The sequence below is a fragment of the Notechis scutatus genome, chromosome 1 (assembly GCF_049901735.1).
Source record: "Notechis scutatus isolate UNSWTSFEM ecotype Mainland chromosome 1, rNotScu1.2, whole genome shotgun sequence".
Lineage (NCBI taxonomy): Eukaryota > Metazoa > Chordata > Lepidosauria > Squamata > Elapidae > Notechis > Notechis scutatus.
The window spans coordinates 103911097-103933396 of record NC_142009.1 but is presented as its reverse complement, the minus strand read 5'-3'; positions in this window follow the sequence as shown (position 1 = coordinate 103933396).

The window sequence follows — 22300 nt, the reverse complement described above, 5'->3', positions numbered from 1 at the left end:
GGGTCAAGCTATTTTCTAAAGCGCCTATAAGCCAGACAAGGAATAATGGATGGAAACTGAACAAGGAGAGATTTAACCTGGAAATAAGGAGAAATTTTCTGACAGAATAATCAACCAATGGAACAACTTGCCCTTGGAAGTTGTGGGAGCGCCATCACTTGAGACTATCAAGAAGAGATTGATGTCACTAAGTCTCAAATAGTTATACAAGAACCTACATTGAACTTCTAAGATGTAAATTCTACTCTGTACATGTCTATGCATATGTTTACACAAAACACACACACACACACACACACACACACACACACACACAAAGAATATATTCCCATGAAACAAAACTGTAATGTGAGAAGCACCATTTGTTCTTTTTAAAAAATATTCTGTGTTGTTGTATATGTATACAATCATCATTATTCCCCATCTTTTGACCTGGAGCTGGGTCTGGAAGATTTCCTGTCCTGTTTCTTCTCTTTCAGTTCCACAGTTATCGGTCAGACTTTTAAAGCATTATTTCAAAGTTGCATCAGTATAGCAATGCAACTGCCTATGTAATGTTTATTTTGAAAATAGTATGGTCTCTATAGCAGTTCAGATACAGAGGCTGATTTGGGACTGATTTAGGCTGATTTAGAGACTGATCCTGCAATGATTGATAGGATTTCTCTTGTGGCTTCCACATTATACTTGAAGCATATGTTCTCCATATGTACAAAATGGTAAAATACAAGGTTCAGTCTATTTTTTCCCTAGAAATACAATTCTGTGCCACTGATCTGTTATACATAATCATATAATACAGGTAGTCCTCAACTTACAACAGTTTGTTTTTAGTGATGGTTCCAAGTTACAGCAGCACTGAAAAAGCAACTTATGCCTGTTTTTCACACTAATGACTGTTGTGGCATCCCCATGGTCACATAATCAAAATTCAGACCCTTGGAAACAGATTCATACTAGCTCGATACCCGTGCTTCGCTACAAAACTATGTGGTCAGGAATGGGTTTTTTGGGAGGAAAATAAGGGGGAAAAATTCTGCCTCTGTCTATCAGCAACCGTTGATATTCACCTGACTGGCTTCCTGTCAGTGTGTGTGAGATTTGAGGGCTGTTTGGAAACTGAAGCAGTATTTGCTGTATGAGCAAGGAGACAGCAAGGAGCCTGGTCATGGCTTAGCTCAACTGTTCTGTACTAAAGCTGCTTGGTGCTGTGAAACTAAAACTGAAACTCCTCTCCTCTGCTTGTGTTTTGCATTTGGAACAGATTTCTTTTCAGGTGGGGAGGAGGAGTAGAACTCCTAAGCCTCAGAGCCTGTTAATAATAATATACGAAATACTAATGCTCTGATGGTCATTTCAAAAAATCCTTTGTTAGCGAGCACTTAGAAGCCAAGATAGATAGATAGATAGATAGATAGATAGATAGATAGATAACTAGATAGATAGATAGATAGATAGATAGATGATAGATAGATAGATAGATAGATAGATAGATAGATAGATAGATAGATAGATAGATAGATAGATAGTGTTCTGTCGCCAGTAAAGAGACTCGCAGACCGGAGTTGACTTCAGCTCTTTAATAATAAACAGTAACTTCAACTGCAGTCGAACCGCAGCAGCCCTTTTTATAGCGACTGCTCCACGGCTCGCAACCAATGACATTTAGTTAAACTTCCCGCCGCTATAGGCGGCCAATCAGATACTAACGTTACTACCCAATCGTATCGTTGCTTCTGCTAACCAATAGGAACATCGCCCTAGAAGTCTCTATTTAAATACACTATAGATATAGATAGATAGATAGGTAGGTAGGTAGGTAGGTAGGTAGGTAGGTAGGTAGATGATAGATAGATAGATAGATAGATAGATAGATAGATAGATAGATAGATAGATAGATAGATAGATTTATGATGGTTGCAGTGTCCTAGGGTCATGTGCTCCCCTTTTGCAGCCTTCTGACAAGCAAAGTCAGTGGGGGATCCAGCCAGATTCACTTAACAAACATGTTACTAACTTAACAACTGCAGTGATTCACTTAACCAATGTGGCAAGAAAGGTCGTAAGAAGGGGCGAAATTCACTTGACAAATGTGTCACACTTAGCAACAGAAATTTTGGGCTCAATTGTGGATGTGAGTCGAGGATTACCTGTATGTACAGATGAGATTTACCTTTTTGATTTCTATCCTGTCTTTCTGCTCTGGTAAGCACAACTTCATTAATATGGGGCCTGAGAGCAATAACTACATATGGGGAAAGGCACTATTTGTTTTAGCAAACAGGCTCTAGGGTACATTCCACTGTGCAACCTTACCTCTCTTTCTAGGTGTTAAAGCATAAATCCCACAGTTAAAAATGCAATTGGTAGAAATATACAACTGATTATCATTGTTGCTACATCCTTTAGATTAGGTGCGTGCGACTTCAGATGGGAAACTGTGTGTGCCATATTGGGAACTACATTTTATGGGATGATTAAATATATCTGCAAGCCTAAAGGGATCTGTTTTACTTTTTAACCTCCCCAAAATTACAAAAAGAGCATAATTTTCTGGCCCACTCACCCTGGGGCTCTGAGCCTTCAAACAAAAAAAAAAATAAATGCTGACAGACTGCAAGCAGCCACAGGAGTGCATTTGTGCAGCCCTCCTTTAGATTTTTATGGCTCCCAGGCACAAGAAGCTTATAGAAATGCAGGTGGTTTCATTTTGGTGTCAAAACACTACTTGAGTGATTAAAGGAGTGAAATTAGGAGATTTCTTTATGCAATCATTAGCAGTGTTCTCCTTGCACCTGGTTTTAGACAGATCATGTTACCTGTAGGTTTTAAAGGTTGTCACAAAAGGCACAATGTCCAGGGCTGCTTTGGCACGCCAGTACAATGAATAATGTGCCTACGTTGAACTGAAGCATGTTTCTAACTATGAGGGTCCCTTTTTCCTCTTTCTTGTTGCAGGTTTCTTTCTTTCTTTCTTTCTTTCTTTCTTTCTTTCTTTCTTTCTTTCTTTCTTTCTTTCTTTCTTTCTCTCTTTCTTCTTTCTTTCTTTCCTTCCTTCCTTCCTTCCTTCCTTTCTTTCTTTCTTTCTTTCATTCTTCGGATCTTGCAAAGCTTGATCTTTCTATGCCTCTAAAGAACATTGAAAGTACAGATAGTCCTCAACTTACAATAGTTCGTTTAGTGACCGTTCAACATTACAACAGCACTGAAAAAAGTGACTTAACGACCGCTTTTCACAGTTACAACCTTTCCAGCATCCCATGACCATATGATCAAAATTCAGACGCTTGGCAACCGACTCATATTTATGAACATTGCTGTGTCCCAGGGTCATGTGATCTCCTTTTGCAACCTTCTGACCAGCAAAGTCAATGGGGAAGCCAGATTCACTTAACAACCGGGCTACTAACTTATCAACTGCAGTGATTCACTTAACAACTGAGGTAAAAGAGATCATAAAATGGGACAAAATTCATTTAACAAATGTCTCAACAACAAAAATGGGGTGTGTGTGTCAATTGTAGTCATCAGTTGAGGACTACCTGCATTGTGAAGAAATAACATGAATGATATCAGGAAAAAATTCCTGCCTCTATAACACCTCCAAAGAAGGGAGAGTAGTTGCTAGTAGCTCAGTATGACTATTTATTTATTTTATTTTATTTATTTATTTGATTTGTCAATCGCTTACAAAATAATAGGTATAAGTATAAACATGAGTAAGAATATAAAAAATAGGTACGATTAAATGGGGACAATAGGACAGGGACGGGAGGCACGATGGTGCACTTATGCTAAAATAAAGAGACTGCCAAAGTATAACCTTGGTCTCCACAGATAATAAAATGTTTAAAAAGAGAATGAGAAACAACTGAAGCATAGAAAACAATGAATCCTTAATACCCATAGGAAGGCTTCCTGATAAGGCACATTATCAGACATTTATATGGCACTGCCCAAGTACTGGGGAGGCTTCACTCTAGGTATACTTTCAGACACATCCGGAAATAGAAATATTATAATCTCTACCTTTATCTTTGGCTAAAAACCAACATGTTCTACAATTAACTTTTCACCATAAAAAAAGAGTTGTTCAGCTTCCCATTGCTTTCCTTTCCTTTTTCTTTGCAAATTTAGAGTATTTTTAAAATTCCCCTTTGAACTGTTTTATCAAATATCTTAATATATTTTATATCTTTGTTCAAATCATACTCTTTGGACTATTACTTGACTTCATGGTATTTTGTCTGATCTTCTCCTGGTATTGTATTAGAAAGTTATATATCAACAAAACCCTGCTTTAATTAGTAAAAACTAGAGAAGTTAGGCAGCATGGAATGTGGGTTATTAACCAGGATTATTATGTACCAACCTGGGACTGATATCTACATGTATGACAAAGTTCACATTTATTTAATTATGGGATTTATGGCAGAGTCCGGACAGTTAATCTTGCTCAAAGCCTTCTTCACACATTTTTAATACATTAAATTATACTCCAACATTTAGGATTTACCATTGTTATTATACATTTAGTAATTTTAAATAAAAATGTAACTACTTATGGTGAGCAGCAGATGAGCTGAAATCAAATTCTCAGGAGAAGCAAGATAATTTGGAAAGTATTTTCATTTGGGGAGGGGACAAAATAGGTGAATCTGAAATCTCTCCAATCCAATACTGTTGATATTTGGTCTTGATCAGTATCTCTGGATTCTCAGTTGCACAATAAAGATTTTTTTCTGTAGAAATTCATTAAAGCAAAAAGTTTGTCATGTATGTAAAATGCTACAGTAAAGAGAAGAATGACAGGAATTACTTGATTTTTATAACTGTCTTGTTCTCAAAGATCCTTGCAATCCTACCACTTTTGATTGCTCTAATTATGGTTTTCTTTAGCATGAAGAAGATGAGAGAGTGAAGATATCCATACTTTTGTCATTTATATTACACAATTGTGTCACTGGTGCCAGTCAGTCATCTTGAAAAAACAATTACTACCAACCTGCCTTCAATCGAGGACCTGTATGCTGCACCAGTCAAAAAGAGGGCAGTGAAAATATTTACAGACCCCTCACATCCTGGACATAAACTGTTTCAACTCCTGCCCTCAAAACGACACTATAGAGCACTGCACACCAGAACAATTAGAAACAAGGACAGTTCCCCCCCCCCCCGAACACCATCACTCTGCTAAACAAATAATTCCCTCAACATTGTCCAACTATTTACAAAGTCTACTATTACTATTAATCTTCTCATCACCCATCCCCTCCCACTTGTGACTGTATGATTTGATTGCTTATTGTACCCTATGTCTTATTAAGTGTTGTACCTTATGATTCTTGAATCTTGATGAATGTATTTTTTTCTTTTATGCACACTGAGAGCACATGCACCAAGACAAATTCCTTGTGTGCCCAATCACACTTGGCCAATAAAGAATTCTACTGAAATAATAGTGCGCAACCCCATGGAGATGATGACTCTGGATACCATTCTCGTCTGAAGCTCTTTGAATAACATCCATTTAGTTTCAATGGGCTTCAAATACATTTTAATAGGTAGTCTTCTGAATTAAACCTTCTGTTAAAGGTCTTTACTATTTTCAAAGCAACATATATTTTGCTTGCAAATAGAATCAAGTTTTTGCTTAGTAAATTAAAAAAATATCGAGTTTGTCCTCATCTTCTGGATACAAATGATCAGACTGCAACTCAACCCTAGCAAGAAGGAGCTGCTTTTAATTTTGGGGTGACCTGAATTCAGGAATTCATTTATCCTGTTTCTGATTTCAATTACATACTCACACACTATTGCTATGGAAATCAGCAGTTTACTCAAGGGGCATAACAGTTCACAAGGTATGCAACCCAAACAGAATTTTTGAAAGAAATTTGCCTGGTTTGCTTTTAACTGGAGTGTGTAAAAAAGTAGCCCAAATCCAGCTCACCGTTACAAGATCCCAAGTTAACCAGTCCAGAATTTCACAAGCAGAATTCATACAAACTCACACAAAAGCCAAAGATCAGACAATCGATTCCAACAAGGGATCATGGGCCAGGGCTGCCTCTTAAATCAAACTGTGGCCAGATGTCTTTAATCAAGAGATTTACTTCCTTGCTTGTTAAGAAACATCACAGAACAGCTCTGATGTGATCTTTTTTGTATTTGCCAGGTGTGGGAGTCAGGAGGTCTTACATCATCCCCACCTAAATGCTCCAGCTGCTTAGGGGTATCTGTTTTTGATCAGCCTCATGTGATTCTTGGTTTTATGTCTCCTTAGCCTGACATTTCACAGGTTCTGTTGGAGCTGCTTCTTCAAAGTCAGAACCAACTGTTATGTGAGCTGCACGAACTCCTGTTAAACTTTCAAATGCAAGACGGTGGTTATGGTTTTTAAAGTATGGCAAACACTCACAAGTGTTGCAGTAGTCCATGTTACTCACAGGATCACCTGTCTATGAGGGTTTCTGCCTACCTCACCAGATCTGACAGGACAGGTGTGCTTCAAGTCCCCTCTGTTAAATAATGTCATCTTGTGAGTCCAAGGAATCATTTCTTGGACTGGTGCGAGTCATCCAACATCCAGAGGGGCTTTACCCTCGGAAGGCCATGAATGCTAGATGACCCCAATAAAGGTGGAGTTTATAAAGCTTGTTATATGGTGGTTTGGTTACTGCATTATGAACAATTTAATTCTGTTTGTTTGCTTTGTAAAGATTTTATGATACTGCTTTTGTTAATTTGGTATTAGTAACCTGGAATTCATATCAGTTGGGCAACCATATACACTTTTTAAAACGAATATCTAAAAATTAAAAACTAAAGAAAAAGTTAATGCATGCTCTCTTAACAAAGATAACTGCTATACCTTTACCACTGTTGAGACCCTAAAGACTTGTTTGTGATCTCTTGTCTTGAAGCAATGGACTTCTTGATTAATCCTGATTGGCTCTTTATGGAAACAACTTGATTGTAATACACAATTTGCTGAGACTGATTTCTCCTTTTTTATTTTTAATATAGAGCTGCTTTATAAATGGAATGATTAAAACTTGTAGTGTTGGTTTCCCTTGCTATCGAGACTGTTTTATATTGCTAAACTTGTTCTTAATGGAATCTATTTAAATTTTTAAGAATAAATAGCTGCAAGGCAACAGCAGTTTCACAGTTCCAGTGTTAAAGGCTTTAGCCCTTCAAGTTTTATTGATTGCTCTACCAGTCCTTTAAATGCTCACTTTGCAATCCTTATTCAGGGATCAGATGATGATACAATCTGCTGTGTGTCTATATTGTATTGCTTACTTACATCATTTAGGTTGTACATCATTTAAACTGTAGATAGAACCATTTTCTACTTGCACAAATATGATGGTAGGATATATGTTTAGATTGATGAAAAATATATGGAGATGAGACAATGATAATGACTTCTAACAGAATACAGAATATAATACTCAGCCAAATCTAAGTTTCAGGATATTAATGCTTAATTTTAAATGTGCTGGTTTTTGAAGCCTGAGTTGGAATTGGAATATTGCTGTTGTCTGAAACCAAAGGTCTTCTGAATGTCGAATCAAAAATAGGCCCCAAAGAATTTGAATTTCAGGAATTTTCATATGCTGTTGTTTGTGTTAATTGTGTAATGGTATCATGGGAATGACTTTGGAAGATAGGAGGAAGAAAACAAACTAGGCAACAGACAGAACAGAGGCAGCTAAGCCTGCAGAAGAAATGGGGATGTGGCACACATCTCAGAAGAGACCTTCCTTAGTTTCAGATTTCCAAGATTTTGATAATGTAATCTTACAGTAAAGGTAGTGCCAGTAGTCCTGGATAGGCTTCAAACTGTGAGTTTCCCACAAGAATGTCAGACTTATCTATCCAAGTCCATATATACCCAGTTGAGCAAATAGGTACCTTTAGGATTTCAATAAACTGCAGCTGTGCCTCGCAGGGCAGCTGAAGTTGAAAAAGCAGGAAATAAAGGTCAGGTAAGAGCCCAGGTGGGCAAAAACATCAGCAGACATAGAAGCGGTTCTATGTCTGCTGCTCTTCAGAGCTACCGGTTCTACAGAGGTAGGCAGAACCGGTAGAAACCCACCCCTGCCCATGGGCCAGATCTGGCCCTCAGGGTGCTTAGATCTGCCCCTTAGGCCACTCTGGAAACAGCGGACTGGCCTGCGATGCCTCTGCCAGCGAAAACAGGCTCCCAAGCTCTGTTTTTGGCGTGACGGCTTCCTGCAACCCTCTGCCAGTGAAAATGGAGTTGGGGGGTCACGTGGCCCTCCTGACTGTGTTTTCACTGGCAGAGGGTTGCAGGAAGCCATCACAGCTGAAAATGGAGCTTGGGAGCCCATTTTTCTCTGGCAGAGTGCTCGGGCCACCACAGGCCCCCCTCCAATGAGTGACGTCAAGCTGGCCACCCCCACTCTGGCCACCACCCCCTGCCCCCCTGAGGTCAAACACAATTCTGATGTGGCCCTCAATGAAATTGAGTTTGATACCCCTGGGCTAGACTTTGCATCATGATATCATAATACCTAATATTTGCATTATCACAATTTGTACTGGAAATCTCTATGCTGTTAGGCTTTCTGAAAAATCTAGGTAACAGAAATAATGGCCTGCATGAATTCATGGATCTGTGCACTTTTTGTTAGACTCTTTTGTAGCAGCAATGGAAATCTTGTTTTGTCAAAGGCTGTTTAACCACAGAGCTAATTTTTGGGACTTTATGTCAGCAATGAGATAAAGGAGGAACCATCCCTTTACTCTTCTACTCAGTGATTTCCAGTTTCCTTATCGTAGTATCAGCTATTCTGTTGTGTGTGACCCTCAGCCATTCAATGGATCAGCACTGTCCATACTGCCTCCTTCAAACCCGCCATGGTGTCAATCGTTATAATGTCCAGCCAGCAGGTATTAGGGTGGCCCTTTCTCCTTTTTCCGCTAATCATTCCCAGCACAATTGACTTTTCGAGTGAGTCAGCTCTCATGACATGTCCAAAGTATGACAGCCTCTTTACTCACCGTCCTTTTATTCTTTGGAGAACTGTAAAAGAATTATGTAAACAATGTTTGGGATTCTCTTTCTACCTGCCTGCCTGTCCACCTGTAGAGTAATTCTCTGCAAAGAGAACAAAACAGGACAAAATTTGATACAATGAGAGAAGCTGGCAAAATAGGTGATCTGGATCCGGCAAGATGCTGCAGAGAAAAACATCCCCCCAAACAATCCTCAATACATCCCTTTGGGACAGGCAATGATGCTGACGATTCCAAGTCTCCTCCTTCTTGGTAACATGACCTGGAATGGAGCATATGGCCACTGTTGCCCTGCCAATCTTGTCTAGAGCCCCTCTCTCTTGTGGCTGCAGCAGCAGTGAGTGAGGTTTCCACTCAAAATAAAATACAAATAGCTCCTAAGCAGACTATGGATACAAAGATAAAAAGATTATGGATATGCATAAGTGCACCAACGTGCCTACCGTCCCTGTCCTATTGTTTTCTTTTTTTATATTTCGTTGGTTCGCACACTTTCAACTATGTGAAGATGGTAATTTTTGTATGCAATGAAAAATCAAGTACTGTACTGCAAAAAATAATGCAAAGTGCTGAAATGAATCTGTTAACACTGAAACTGAAAGAGAAAGAAGAATCTGAATATTTCTTAATTTTGAATAAATGGTATGATTGGGTGACAAACAGAAATAAGAAATAAGATAAGAAATTAATCTGTAAGAGGCCTCTGTGAACCGTAAATATGTAGAATATATAAGAATATAAGAATAACAATGATAGAAAAAGTCATTAATCAATATTAGATAAATTAAATACAATGTGTTAAGATATATAAGATAAGGACCTGTATAGATGTCAAAAATGCTGTTGAAATCATTGATGCTTTATGTTGTAACAATGGAAAAATAATAAAAATATATTTTTTAAAAAGAAAGAAAAATCAAGTACTGTATTTATTGCATTTCATAAAAATATATTTCACGAGTCTACTGGCAAAAGTGTTGGAAAGTCTTGTGACCTAGAAGGGAGCGTATGCAGTCCATCCCATTTCCCCAGTATAGACATACCACAAAGTCGCAGACACAACACAAGGGAGAGCTGAAACACACAGTTTTGGTTTGGGGGGAAAATACAATTTTCTGGACAAGATCAAAAGAACAAATAGCAAATGATGGTTACCAACTTTTGGTGGCATGGTACTAAAAATGATGCTTTTATGTGTTTCTCCACCTTATTTCCTTCTCTGATTTCTTTCTCCCTTTGTCGTCCCTTTGCAGAGGGTTGCTAGGGTTGGGATAAATTGGCTTTGCCAGCAAAGAATGGATAGTCCTCAGATGGCTTTTTAAAATAAGACTGAGTGACACATGGAATTAGCTTAAGCTTCAGACATGGTTATTTGGTTAGAGATTGTAACTGACTACTCTTTTTGTATAATGGATATTACTAACATCCAGAAGTATCCCTTATCTATGAAATATTAAAGACTTTGCATTGTATTTCAGTGGCATTTAAGAGATATGGATCAAATCCGTAGGATACATGGGAATTGCTATTAATAACATTTAGAAAGACTTATTACATTAATTGTGACTGATTTTAGGCTCATTAACATCAATAGCAATGCTTAAACTTTTACCAATAAAATGTAAGCCTATAATCTTTTTCAGCTAGGCTGAATTTAGTAAGGGCGTAAATAGGTTTGGCAGTTCATCTTCAATAAGGAAAATGCTAGATTGTACCACTATTTAAGTGGAATATGGAGAGATGTTTCATTTACTTGCCTATTTACAATTGTATGAAAATGGTGTTTTTTCTCTCTGCAATGAATGATCATACATTATATTTACTGTTTTTCATAGAAATGTATTTTAATTAAAATATAAAGGAACATATATCCATAAACTCTTACATTGTGCTGCAGTTTTTAGACAACTGAAATATATTTAGACAGTCAAAGATTGTTCCTTATAATGTCAATATGAATGCTGCTGTTGAAAATTTTCTGCAACAACAATCATATTTTCCTGAAAGTAAGACCCATCCCAAAAATAAGCCCTAGCCTGGTGTTTTTCAGGTGAGCCTAATATAAGTTCTACCTCAAAAATAAACCTGGGGGATGGGCTTGGCCAGCTGCCACGCAGCAGGGAGGCTGGTATAGCAGCAGCAATCCCACCTGATCTCTTGAGCCCAATCTAAGAAAAAGGGTCTCACAGCCGGGGACTTGCTGAACAGTGCCTCTGGAGGCTACTAGAGATTCTCTGATAACAACAGCCTCACCTCCTCCCTGGCCCTGAGGTCTAGACTGGTGCCATGCTCGATAACCCACTGGTCACATTTCTACAAGAGGAAAACCTCCCTCTGGGCCAAGCCAGGTCTCAGTTATACAAGCCAGATCAGCTTTCTCTTTGAGGATCAAATTGGCAATAAAGCTAGCCTTATTGCAGGCTGATCTCACATTTAAAAGCAGCAGTCTAAGACCAGGGCCACCACAGATCTGCTGATCAGGAAAATGAGGTGAATGCAATGGGGCAGAACACGAGATCGGTACTAAATACTGAGGTCGCGTTCCCCGTGCCTGCCCTCTCCCTTGTCTCCCATATCTCCTGTTATCTGACACTACTGAAATAGGACGCCCTCTTCTGCCTTCCCTGAGAACCATTCCATCTCCCATACCCAATACTCTTCTTTAAAAAGGGGGGAAAATCTACTTCCACTGACAGATTGTTGGGGGCAAGGTGAGCTTTACAGGCACTATAGCGTTTGCTCTCAGCACCCTCAAACTCACACCACCCCTTATTACTGCAAAGGGGTCACATCCAGCTCCCCTTATTTCCCAACCTAATCAGAATACGTCCACTCAATGCATAAACAGCACCCATCCCAGCTGCTCTCACCCACCAAGCAGGGAGCCACTCCTCCCCCCCCAATAATATTAATAATATTTTAGGGTCCATTATGCTGATATCTTGGCATACCAAGTATCCATACATCAAATTATGTTCCCAAGGAAATATAACAGATGCTCCAAACATATAGAAATATAATTTACTTCCTAGCAACTATTTATTGGGTATTTTTTTCTTTGAACAATTAACATCAAATAATTAAATTTATGCTAACCTTGCATAGTCTTGATTATAATGAACAATGCTGCTTAGAGGCATAAGAATATTCAGTTTGTTTCTGTGCCTGTCATCCTAAATGTACTTTGAGAGTCACCTCTGACTTTACTTCCTTGTATGATATGCTGCACAAAATACCAGAGGACATATATTTAAAGAGCTTCTTCACTCATTGAAGTTGTTAGTTGGCCTTTTTCATGCATATTGTTGTGGTAGTATTGATGCCTTCTTTGGGGATGTTGATAAACCTCATGCCCCAGGGGGAATATGCCTTTCCTAGATAAGACATTTGGGAGTGCTTAAAGCCTGTGATGCAGGGGTAAATACATGAAGCAAATTATTCAAGTGCCTTTCTTTGTGGGTTTGTCTTATCAAATGTTACAGAACTGGAGCATGTACTACATGAGCACTTCAGTTAAGTCCCACACTCTCCAATGTCCTTCAAATGACATTTGCAGTATAAAAATGGTCCTAATTCACATGGAGGCCAAGATGCATACAATTTTATGGCTTTCCTTTCTCTGACATTATTCAAGTGATGAAGGAGGGGATTATCTGGAAGTCTCGTGACAAGTGCTTTGGACAGGCTAGAACAGTGAACCGATTTAAATCAGGAGTTCTGATTGGAGAGAAAAGGTGGTCTAACTCCCAGTCTTTTGCATAGAAAAAAAAAATAACAGGAAAAATGCATATTTTATGTAGGAACTTCACTGGCACCAAAATGTTTTATTTTTGTTTTTAACAAAAAAAAACAAAAAAACTTACATGTTCATTGGAAGGTATGTGTGTGAGTTTTTCTATTAAAAAGGATCATTAGGTTTATTTGTCTTTTCTTCACTCTCTTCCACATGCAAAAAAAGAAAACCTGGACAAGCAGTTTTAAAATATAATTCTGCAAAATGTTCCAGGGAGTCATCGTGCCCTGAGCTTCCACATTCCATGTGCTGCTGCTATGTAAGTGAAAGTAAATTCATCACCTAATGAAAGTTCTTTGGGTTTATATAAGGAAGGGAAAGAGTTAGCTCAGACGGTTGCAGTTTTAAACATCAGCCTCCCCTGCCCACTCTATGTATATACATCACTCTTTGCCTTTGATGGAAGAGAGTGATAATTGAGTTAGAGCACATTGTTCCTTCGGCCAAGCATATACAACCTCCTCCCCCTACTAGTAATTCCATCAGAGTGTAGTATTCATCAAAACAAATATTCACTTGGGAAACCAGTTTAATACTGTATATCGATATGTATCTAGACATTGTAAGGGTGCTTCTTCCAAGCTGAGTTTCCTTGCGTCATGGAAATGATAGGTCAGTCTATGGAAAGACCAAGATGGATGACGACATCTCTTCCACAGAACACAATACAGTGATGTTATTTAATAGTGATGCAAGCCCTCTTGGCTGGAGACAGTATGAGGAGGCCCAGCTGACAAAACATACTATCAACACCGCTGATAAAAAGTCCCTGGGCAGGATGTGCCACATGAAGGCAAAAAAATATTGGACAAAAATACATACATGGTTAGAAAAAATGATAAAGCAACATACTGATTTAAAAGCAGAAATATTTTTGTTGGGTATTTTACCAAAACAGTAGAATAAAGGGAATACATATTTAATCTTACCTGTGTTAACAGCAGGGAAAATTGTTTTTGCACAACAGTGGAAACAAATGAAGAAAACCTTACAGATGAAACTGCAATAAAAAAAAATTAGAATGCAAAGAGATGGATAGATTAACACTTCAAATAAAGGAGAAGGAAGAAACAGAATACTTTTTAAAACGGGACTTGTTTTACATGGGACTTGTTAACAGAAACAGAAGTTAGAAACTTAAAAGCAGAGGTGGTATTCAGCAGGTTCTGACCAGTTCTGGAGAACCGGTAGTGGAAATTTTGAGTAGTTCGGAGAACCTGCAAATACAACCTCTGACTGGAGTTTTTACAGTATCCTTCCTCTGCCATGCCCACCAAGCCATGCCCACAGAACCGGTAATAAAAATAATTGAATCTCACCACTGCTTAAAAGCTTAAGAGAATGATTAACTATATAATGAAGGTTTATTAATATGGATAAGCTAATATTACTATTATTATGTGATTATTATCAATGATATGTATATTATTGTTATTATTACTATTATTATTTTTCAAAACTGTACTCAGACAACATACTGTTCATGTAGATATTGAGTTTTTATGTTTACTAAAGAAAAAGGTATAAATAAAATATTAAAAAAAAAGATGTGCAAAACACCAGGAGCTCCACAACGTTGAAAGAAACAAAAGAGGAAACACGCTCCAAATAATTTTGGAGCAGGCCTAAGACAGGTTGCATTGCCGAGTCAGGCAAAAAACAGCGAAACACTAACTATGAGCATTGTCATTCTGACGAGTTATTCTGACTGCCAGTCTTGTCTTCACATGCTTCATAACATTAGCAAAAGAAGGAAAAATCGATAGGAATATATAAATCAATATTTTTTAGACTCTGGACATTAATAATAAAGCAACACCTATTCCCGCAGCAGAGACCTAGAAGAGAAGATGCCCTGGCCAAAAGAGCATTGAAGAATAAACAAGAAGCTCCTTCATGATCAAACAGAATAATGAAGGTGGGGGAGAGGAGGACCTGACGTGGCGGTGGAAAATTTTCAATTTCATGAGCATATTTATAGGAACTAATACATTTCAGGAAGTGTGAATCAGATTTGACTCAGTGTAAAATGGAAGTAATTAGTATTGACAAAGAAACTAACTATCCCAACATAACCCCAGTGAAACAGAATTGCATTCTGAAAGATGTGGACAAAATATCATACAGATTCCTTAAGGTATCTTAAGTGATACAATACATCAGAATTTTTCAGTTTTTGTTTTTGTTTTGTTTAGCTTACACAATGTAATGACAGACAGCACGGTCTTTAAATGTTTATACTGAATTTTTCTAGAGTCATCCAACCATCATTGTACCAATATGATAATACTATATTAAGGCCAGGTGGCTGATGCCAACCTATTACAAGTAACTAGTTATAAATTACACATACTGGGGAGGGGTGGTGGATGTAGCACGCTTAGGCCTGCTGTAACCACTTTTTCCCTAAGGAGGACAAATATTACCTTAGAGCACCAAATGTAGTACTGAGGAGAGTACAGCAGGTTGGATGAGGCTGGTTGGATGGCTTTATCTGAGAATGGATAAAAGTGCCCTGAATTTATTTTTTTATTTATAATGTATATGATTGTCATCTCAGCAATATGCCTCTGGATGGCTAAAAAGAATTAAAATACAATATGAATAGATGTAAATGAGAAAAAAAAGACACACCATACCCAACCTATTAACACACGAAGAAGATATATGATGAATTGGAAACAATATTAAGAAATATCCACTTCAGAAGTAGCAAGTTAATTATAATTGAGTAGGGCTGTAAAGTTTGTTTTTAAATTGCTATTAGCATTATATATAATGGTTAAGGCACTAGATGAAACAGGATATCATAAATTCAAGTCCTGCCAGCTCATTGACCTTGGACCAGTCATTCTCTTGTCGGTCCTAAGAAAGAGGCAACAGCAAACCATTTCCAAAAATCCCTTGCCAAGAAAACTGCATGGATTAGTTCAGGCAGTTGCCAGAAGTCAACACTGTCTCAAAGGCATGCATATGCAATCCCCTCCCCCTGCTTAATAGTGCAATAATATTTTTTAAACTGTTAAAATGGATGTTTCCAATCAGGGACTTTAACCATCTTGCCTTATCTGAAAATGGCAGGGATTGGAACTACATTTTTTTTAATCTATGAAGAATATACTTTCCTATTGACCTAAAGGTCTTCTCCATATATTAGCAATGCCCTTCGATGCATTCAGCCACAGATTAAAGTGACCTCTGTAAACCAACAGTTTCCTGGTTTTAGCACATCAGATTGAAGCCTAAATTGATTTTAACATTCCAAGAGGTGAAGGCAACCCCTCTCCCATATAAAATACAAAAGAGGAATATCCTTGATTTGGGGTTTTTATCCCTCTAAGGAGCAAAAACACCACAATTGCAATAACTAATGTCTCCTAATTGAATTTTATTACACTGACTAATCCAAGTAATGTTTTAAACAATTTTTGATTATGCATTCTGAGAGAAATAATGAATGGCTTTCGGTTTCTCTTAAATGGTGTATTCTTTTATTATAAGAGTGACCTCTAGTGTGTAGTTTGCAGCATGTTTTTCCATGGTTTTTTCATTATATAAAATGACAGAACATTCTATTGTTTAGTGGAAGGTTGAAAATTCTCTTGAATTATTTAACGTTGCATTCTGGATTTTAGTACAGATAAAGAAACAAAACCTCCAAACAGCAGAGCAACTGGGAGAGCAGCAGTGATAGAGGACATCCTTTGCAAGCAGAAGACCCAAGTTCTTTCTCCGGCATTTTCTAAGAGGATTAGAAAAATCCTTCCTTTAGTGCCTAAAAGTCATTGCTAGTCAGTGCCAATATAGTCAGTGCACCACAGAAGTAGCCTAAGGCCCTTGATTACTTGCACTCAATTACAACAATCACATTCAGACCACAGCAATGCCCTCCTTCCTCCCCACCATGTTGCTCTTCCCTCCCAATCCCATGAATTAATCAGTCTTAGGTTATCATGAGACATATTACCATAATCTTTAATGAAGTATTTCCCCATCAAGTTGATACTACCCTACTTCAAATTCAAGATGCCTCAATCCCTAACGGTTTGTCACAGATTATCTTGAAATCAGGTGATCCCTGAGGTGGTGCAAGGCAAGCATTCCCTTCTTCTCTGGCCACTATTCATCTTCCACACAGCCATCTCTCTCCCAGTCCCAGTGTTTACTTTCTTCCTTAGTACTTTGCTTCACGAGTTCTTTTCCTATCCATCCTTCTCTCCCTTCTCTAGTTTTGACCCCAGGCTCCTCTTTAGGGGTTCCTACAAGATAAAAGTTAGAACAGCAGAGTACTACTGTTTCACTTGGGGAGAAAAAAAGGCGGCACGTTTATGCTTAACTGCTTTAACACCATTCTGAAATACATCTTGATCTTGAGATGTATCTTTATCGTAAGCTGCCTTACCATTTCTCATTGTAGAGTCAAGAAATAATGTTGGGCTTTTTAACTGGGATTTTGTTACTGTGCAGTTTTGCTATATCTCTCAGTTTTAGTCATTCATTCCATCATTACCTCAGCAGCTAGTCATTTTCAATTCTCCATCAATATGGGCCTAATTAATTGCACAATCGTTGCTGAGTTGCTTCCCTCCGCTTTAGTATACGCTCTCTCTCTCCCTCCCTCCCCACTCTCTTCCCAGATTACTTTAATTTGAAAAATATCCATTAAGATTCTGACAAACCTACCCAGACCGCAACTAGAAACCAGATTATTAGCCCCTCAGTATATTCCAGACAAGAAGCACAACTAGGTATGAATACTAACTCTATATTTTTTGTAAGGTTACATGAATAGAATCTTGCAAGCCTGGAAGTAGTTCTTCCCTCTTTACTTTTTACTTTCCAGAAAACTAGGGAGGATCCCTTTTGAAATGCTTCCCACATCTCTCTTTCTGTGAGATACTTTTTGCATGACAGTTGTCCAGCCTGTGACTTTCCTCCTATCTCGCAAGGCCCTTCCCACATATCATTACCCCATTGGTATTGAAGTAGTTAAAAGAGTGAGACATTTCCCTGATTATCTACAACCAATGGTATTGTCACAAATCAGGAGAATACTATTCAGCAATGTCTTAAAACAGACACAATCAAAGCAGGCTAGAGATGAACAATGCATAGAACAATTTTTAGGCTACCATTGTTTTGTGATACCTAGAGGATGGACACCAGTAATTTAACTCAGTCGTGGGGAATGGGCCTAAGGAATGTGCTGCCAGAGACAGGTCTGTGATAGCCATCTCAGGACCCCTGACATTGTAGCACATTGATTAGTATTGTAGTCTTTGACTGCAAATCAATAAAATAAATAAGATTTGCATGCATGGTTAATATGGGGTTTAGTGCATGAACATCTTTTCCATGCTAAGCTACCACACCAATTATACCATCTAATCTGATGACTTCTGCTTTGTCTACATGTCTCATATGATAGCATTAGTTCATGCTGATTATTCTTTCTTCTGTATCTAATGGAGAACCATCATCAATGAGAAACTTTAAGATTGGTGGATAACCAAAGAGTTGCTATGCTAGTACCTACCTTCCCTTTTGATTCTATTTCTATTCTCGCATCTATTATTTTGCTGCACGGAGATCCTAGCATAATTGTGGTAATGCAATGGAAGTCCAGATTGGCCTGCCTGTTTTTGACTGTTGGTAACCACCTACCATTAATGCTGTTACAAGTGTTCTAAAGGTAGATTGGCTTTATCATTATTCTGCTGCAAAATCAAAATGGATAGGCATCATTACTCAAATTATACATCTTCAGAAGGTCTTTCACATGGGACAATGTTAAAAAGCCCATTTAAATGGAAAGCAATTTTCTCTCTTTGCTATTTTCTGTATTCCCTTAAGTGGCATTGAAGTAAAAGCTTTCCTTGGTGCTATACTAATTTTCTGTTTCTGCTTAAACCCAACTGTGAAATCATAAAACTTAATGTTCATGCCAATAATTTGTGGAGACATTTATGATGTTATGCATTTATTCCCATGATATAATCTCCTGTGCTACAAATAAAACAGGAATATGTGTTGTGTGTGCTATGAATTATATTTAGGGGGGAAAAGCCATTTTTAAAAAACATTTTGCTTTTAAACGTTCTGGCTCCCCATCAATAATATCTTTTGTTATGAACTTCAAGATCAACCATTATATCTTTTAGATTACTCTGAAAGAAATTCTTGCATGTCAGCCATCTTTCGCCCATAGCTTTCTTTTGTAAATTTTGATTCCCATTCCTCTTAATAATATATTATTATGCTTTTGGCAGTTACACCATCTTCTTTTGGCCTAATTTTGTTCTGACATTTGCATAAAATTATGCAAATGTTATCACATCCCAGAACTAGAAACAGCTGCTTAACTTCTGTCCAGAAAGACTTTGAAATTTCATTCAAAATCCATACATTGTAGTCAATAGTTTATTTAACAAAAATATTAATTAATCTTAAAATTATTTTTAGACACCCTTTTATTGCATATTTTTTTGTTTTTAAATGTTGAATAAAGTAAAAGTTTGAAAGAATGAAATCAAATGAATTTGAAAGTGCCAATAAAAGAGAATATTTAAGCTTGGGGTTGAATTGTGGAGTCTTTGGTGGATAATGTTTGCCTTTTAGGACTGACTATCAATACTAAAGGCCCCAACAGTCAATAGATACACTGCAGATTAGCATTGAAGGTCTTGAAAAACATATTCAGATTGGGGATATCATGCCTGCACATCATCACAAAGATCAAACAACAAAGACAATGATTTCCTTTAAGATACCTTATGAAAATGTGAACTTTTTTCTTGCAGACATTTCATTAGGTAACATTATCAGTATCACCACAAAATTTCGAAAGTTATATTTTTTATTCAAAAATAATTCAGGTAAAGGGACAGAAATTAGAACACAAAGGTTTTTTTTTTACAGAATTTAATTGGTATGCTATATAGTAATATTTTACTACTTGGGACATGAAAACTGAAAAAAGAACTAAGCTAAAATTATATTACTAAAATTTAAACATAAATAAGTCCAAACTAAAGACAAGTATAACAACTTGTCATTATAACAATATCAGAACTGACAATAAAGATCCTGAAATGGTGGATAATGTTTGCCTTTTAGGACTGACTATCAATACTAAAGGCCCCAACAGTCAATAGATACACTGCAGATTAGCATTGAAGGTCTTGAAAAACATATTCAGATTGGGGATATCATGCCTGCACATCATCACAAAGATCAAACAACAAAGACAATGATTTCCTTTAAGATACCTTATGAAAATGAAAATTGAACTTTGAAGAAGCAAGGTAGGAAGAGTATTAACGTTGTGAGCTCTGAAGAATACCATGGATAGCCAAGAAAACAAACCAATGAATCATAGACCACATGCAACCAGACTTCGCACTTGAGGTAAAAGTGACTAAGCTCCAATTATCATATTATGGACATGTTATGCAAATACCTAGCTCTCTTGAGAAGTGTGTAACACTTGAAAAGGGAAAAGTAAAAAAGTACAGGGTGACCAGCAGCAAGGTAAATATGATTTAATTATAGTGATGATGGATACACCAGACCTGAAGGTTGGAGACAGATCATCCTGAGCATATTCTATCTAGACTAGGGATTGACATAAACTTCTCCAATCTCTCTGCTCTGCAAGGCAGGGGATGAGGGAGAGAAAAAAAAGCAATTGCTGTAGGCAATCTCTCTTGTACCTGACCCCTTCCCCCTCCACGCATTACATCATATCATGTCTATCCATATGCCATTGCAGTCAGCTGATTGGGGGGAGGAATAGATATTGATTTACTCCACCCATCTTGACTTTGGTCAATCAAGAGTTTGATATAACTATTTAAAATAAAATAAAGAAGGTGCAGACTAGGTTGTTGTGGTTATGGGCCGTGGTGGTGTGGTGGTTAGAATGCAATACTGCAGGCTACTTCTGCTGACTGCCAGCTGACTGCAATTTGGCAGTTCAAATCTCACCACGCTCAAGGTTGACTCAGCCTTCCATCCTTCTGAGGTGGGTAAAAAATGAGGACCCAGATTGTTGGGGGAAATATGTTGACTTTGTAAACCGCTTAGAGAGGGCTGTAAAGTACTGTGAAGCAGTACATAAGTCTAAGTGCTATTGCTATTACTACTGTCAGCCTTAGTCATACCTGTGCCATATGCAGCATCCCAGCTACCATCATTTTTGACACATTTGCTAGTAAGGGACAAGCATGATTTTATTCAAACTAGGTTCTTTAAATCGGAGACTACCTTGTGATATACTTGAAACCTGCATCTCATTAACTAGGAGATACTGCAAACTATTGACATCCACACTGGGTGCAAACTTAGTCCTGAGTATTATGTTAATGTTAATACAGCATCAATACATAGTACAACTTTCTATCTTTTCATCCCTTGACAAATGTGTCAAAGCAAAGCCTTTTATGCACGAGCATACTTCTATGTCATTTAATAATTTAGATGACTACAATTTCATTATGTGCAAATTAGCCTTAAATTCATCATTACTTCCTTGGATCATTCTGACTTGGGTACTGTTTTCACAGCTTTTTATAGGAGATACATTTTGCAAAGCACAAGCCTTCACCAGCATTCTTGGGTCCAAAAGGGACATTAAAGACCCCCTCCTCATTTCAACAGCTGAACGTAAGGGAATGCTTTTATACATGGCTTCCAGCTGGCATTTCCATGGAAACAGAGAACTTGATTATCCATTCACTCACATGTGTGTAAATGGGTGAATAGCATTTCCCATCACAGAACATTTGTGAAAAACTGAAGGAAAAAAAAGGAGAATCAAGTCATCTTTTCTTTATGGAGCTTGTCATTGAATACATATTTCTATGGCAGCTGTATTTAAACCCTTGAACCGACTGGCAGGAAACAAAGATGCATATTGTATTTCAAAAGGGAAATTGATGAATGTATCATTATAGCAATACCAATATCCTATCTATTTTTATCTCTCTCTCTCTCTCTCTCTCTCTCTCTCTCTCAATATATTCCTAAATCCAGCAATTAATGAGTTACTCTTTCATAAAAATTCTATGACATTATGGGGTTACTTGGTTTATATCTCAACTGTCCAGCAAAAATTATATTAAAAGTAGCTCACCATAAAGTATAATACAATAAACAAATCAATTGAAGAAAAATACTTCTAGAAGAAAAAAAGCTTAGTTCAAATTTACAGCTAGGAAATATAAAGATTAAAGAAACAGAACAAAACAAAACTCTTATGGTAAGACCGAAATGCTACTTCATCTTTTAGCAAGAGATTGGCACTTGTCCCTTTTTGCTGTGAGGTGTAATTTCAAGGTTGCTCTATACTGCTGAGCACAAAGTAATGATTCATGTCTCTGTGGTTGAATATTTGCCATGGTTTCTCGCAGAAGGAAAAACAGAACTCCTGTCACTTTTTTGAGAAACATTGAAATA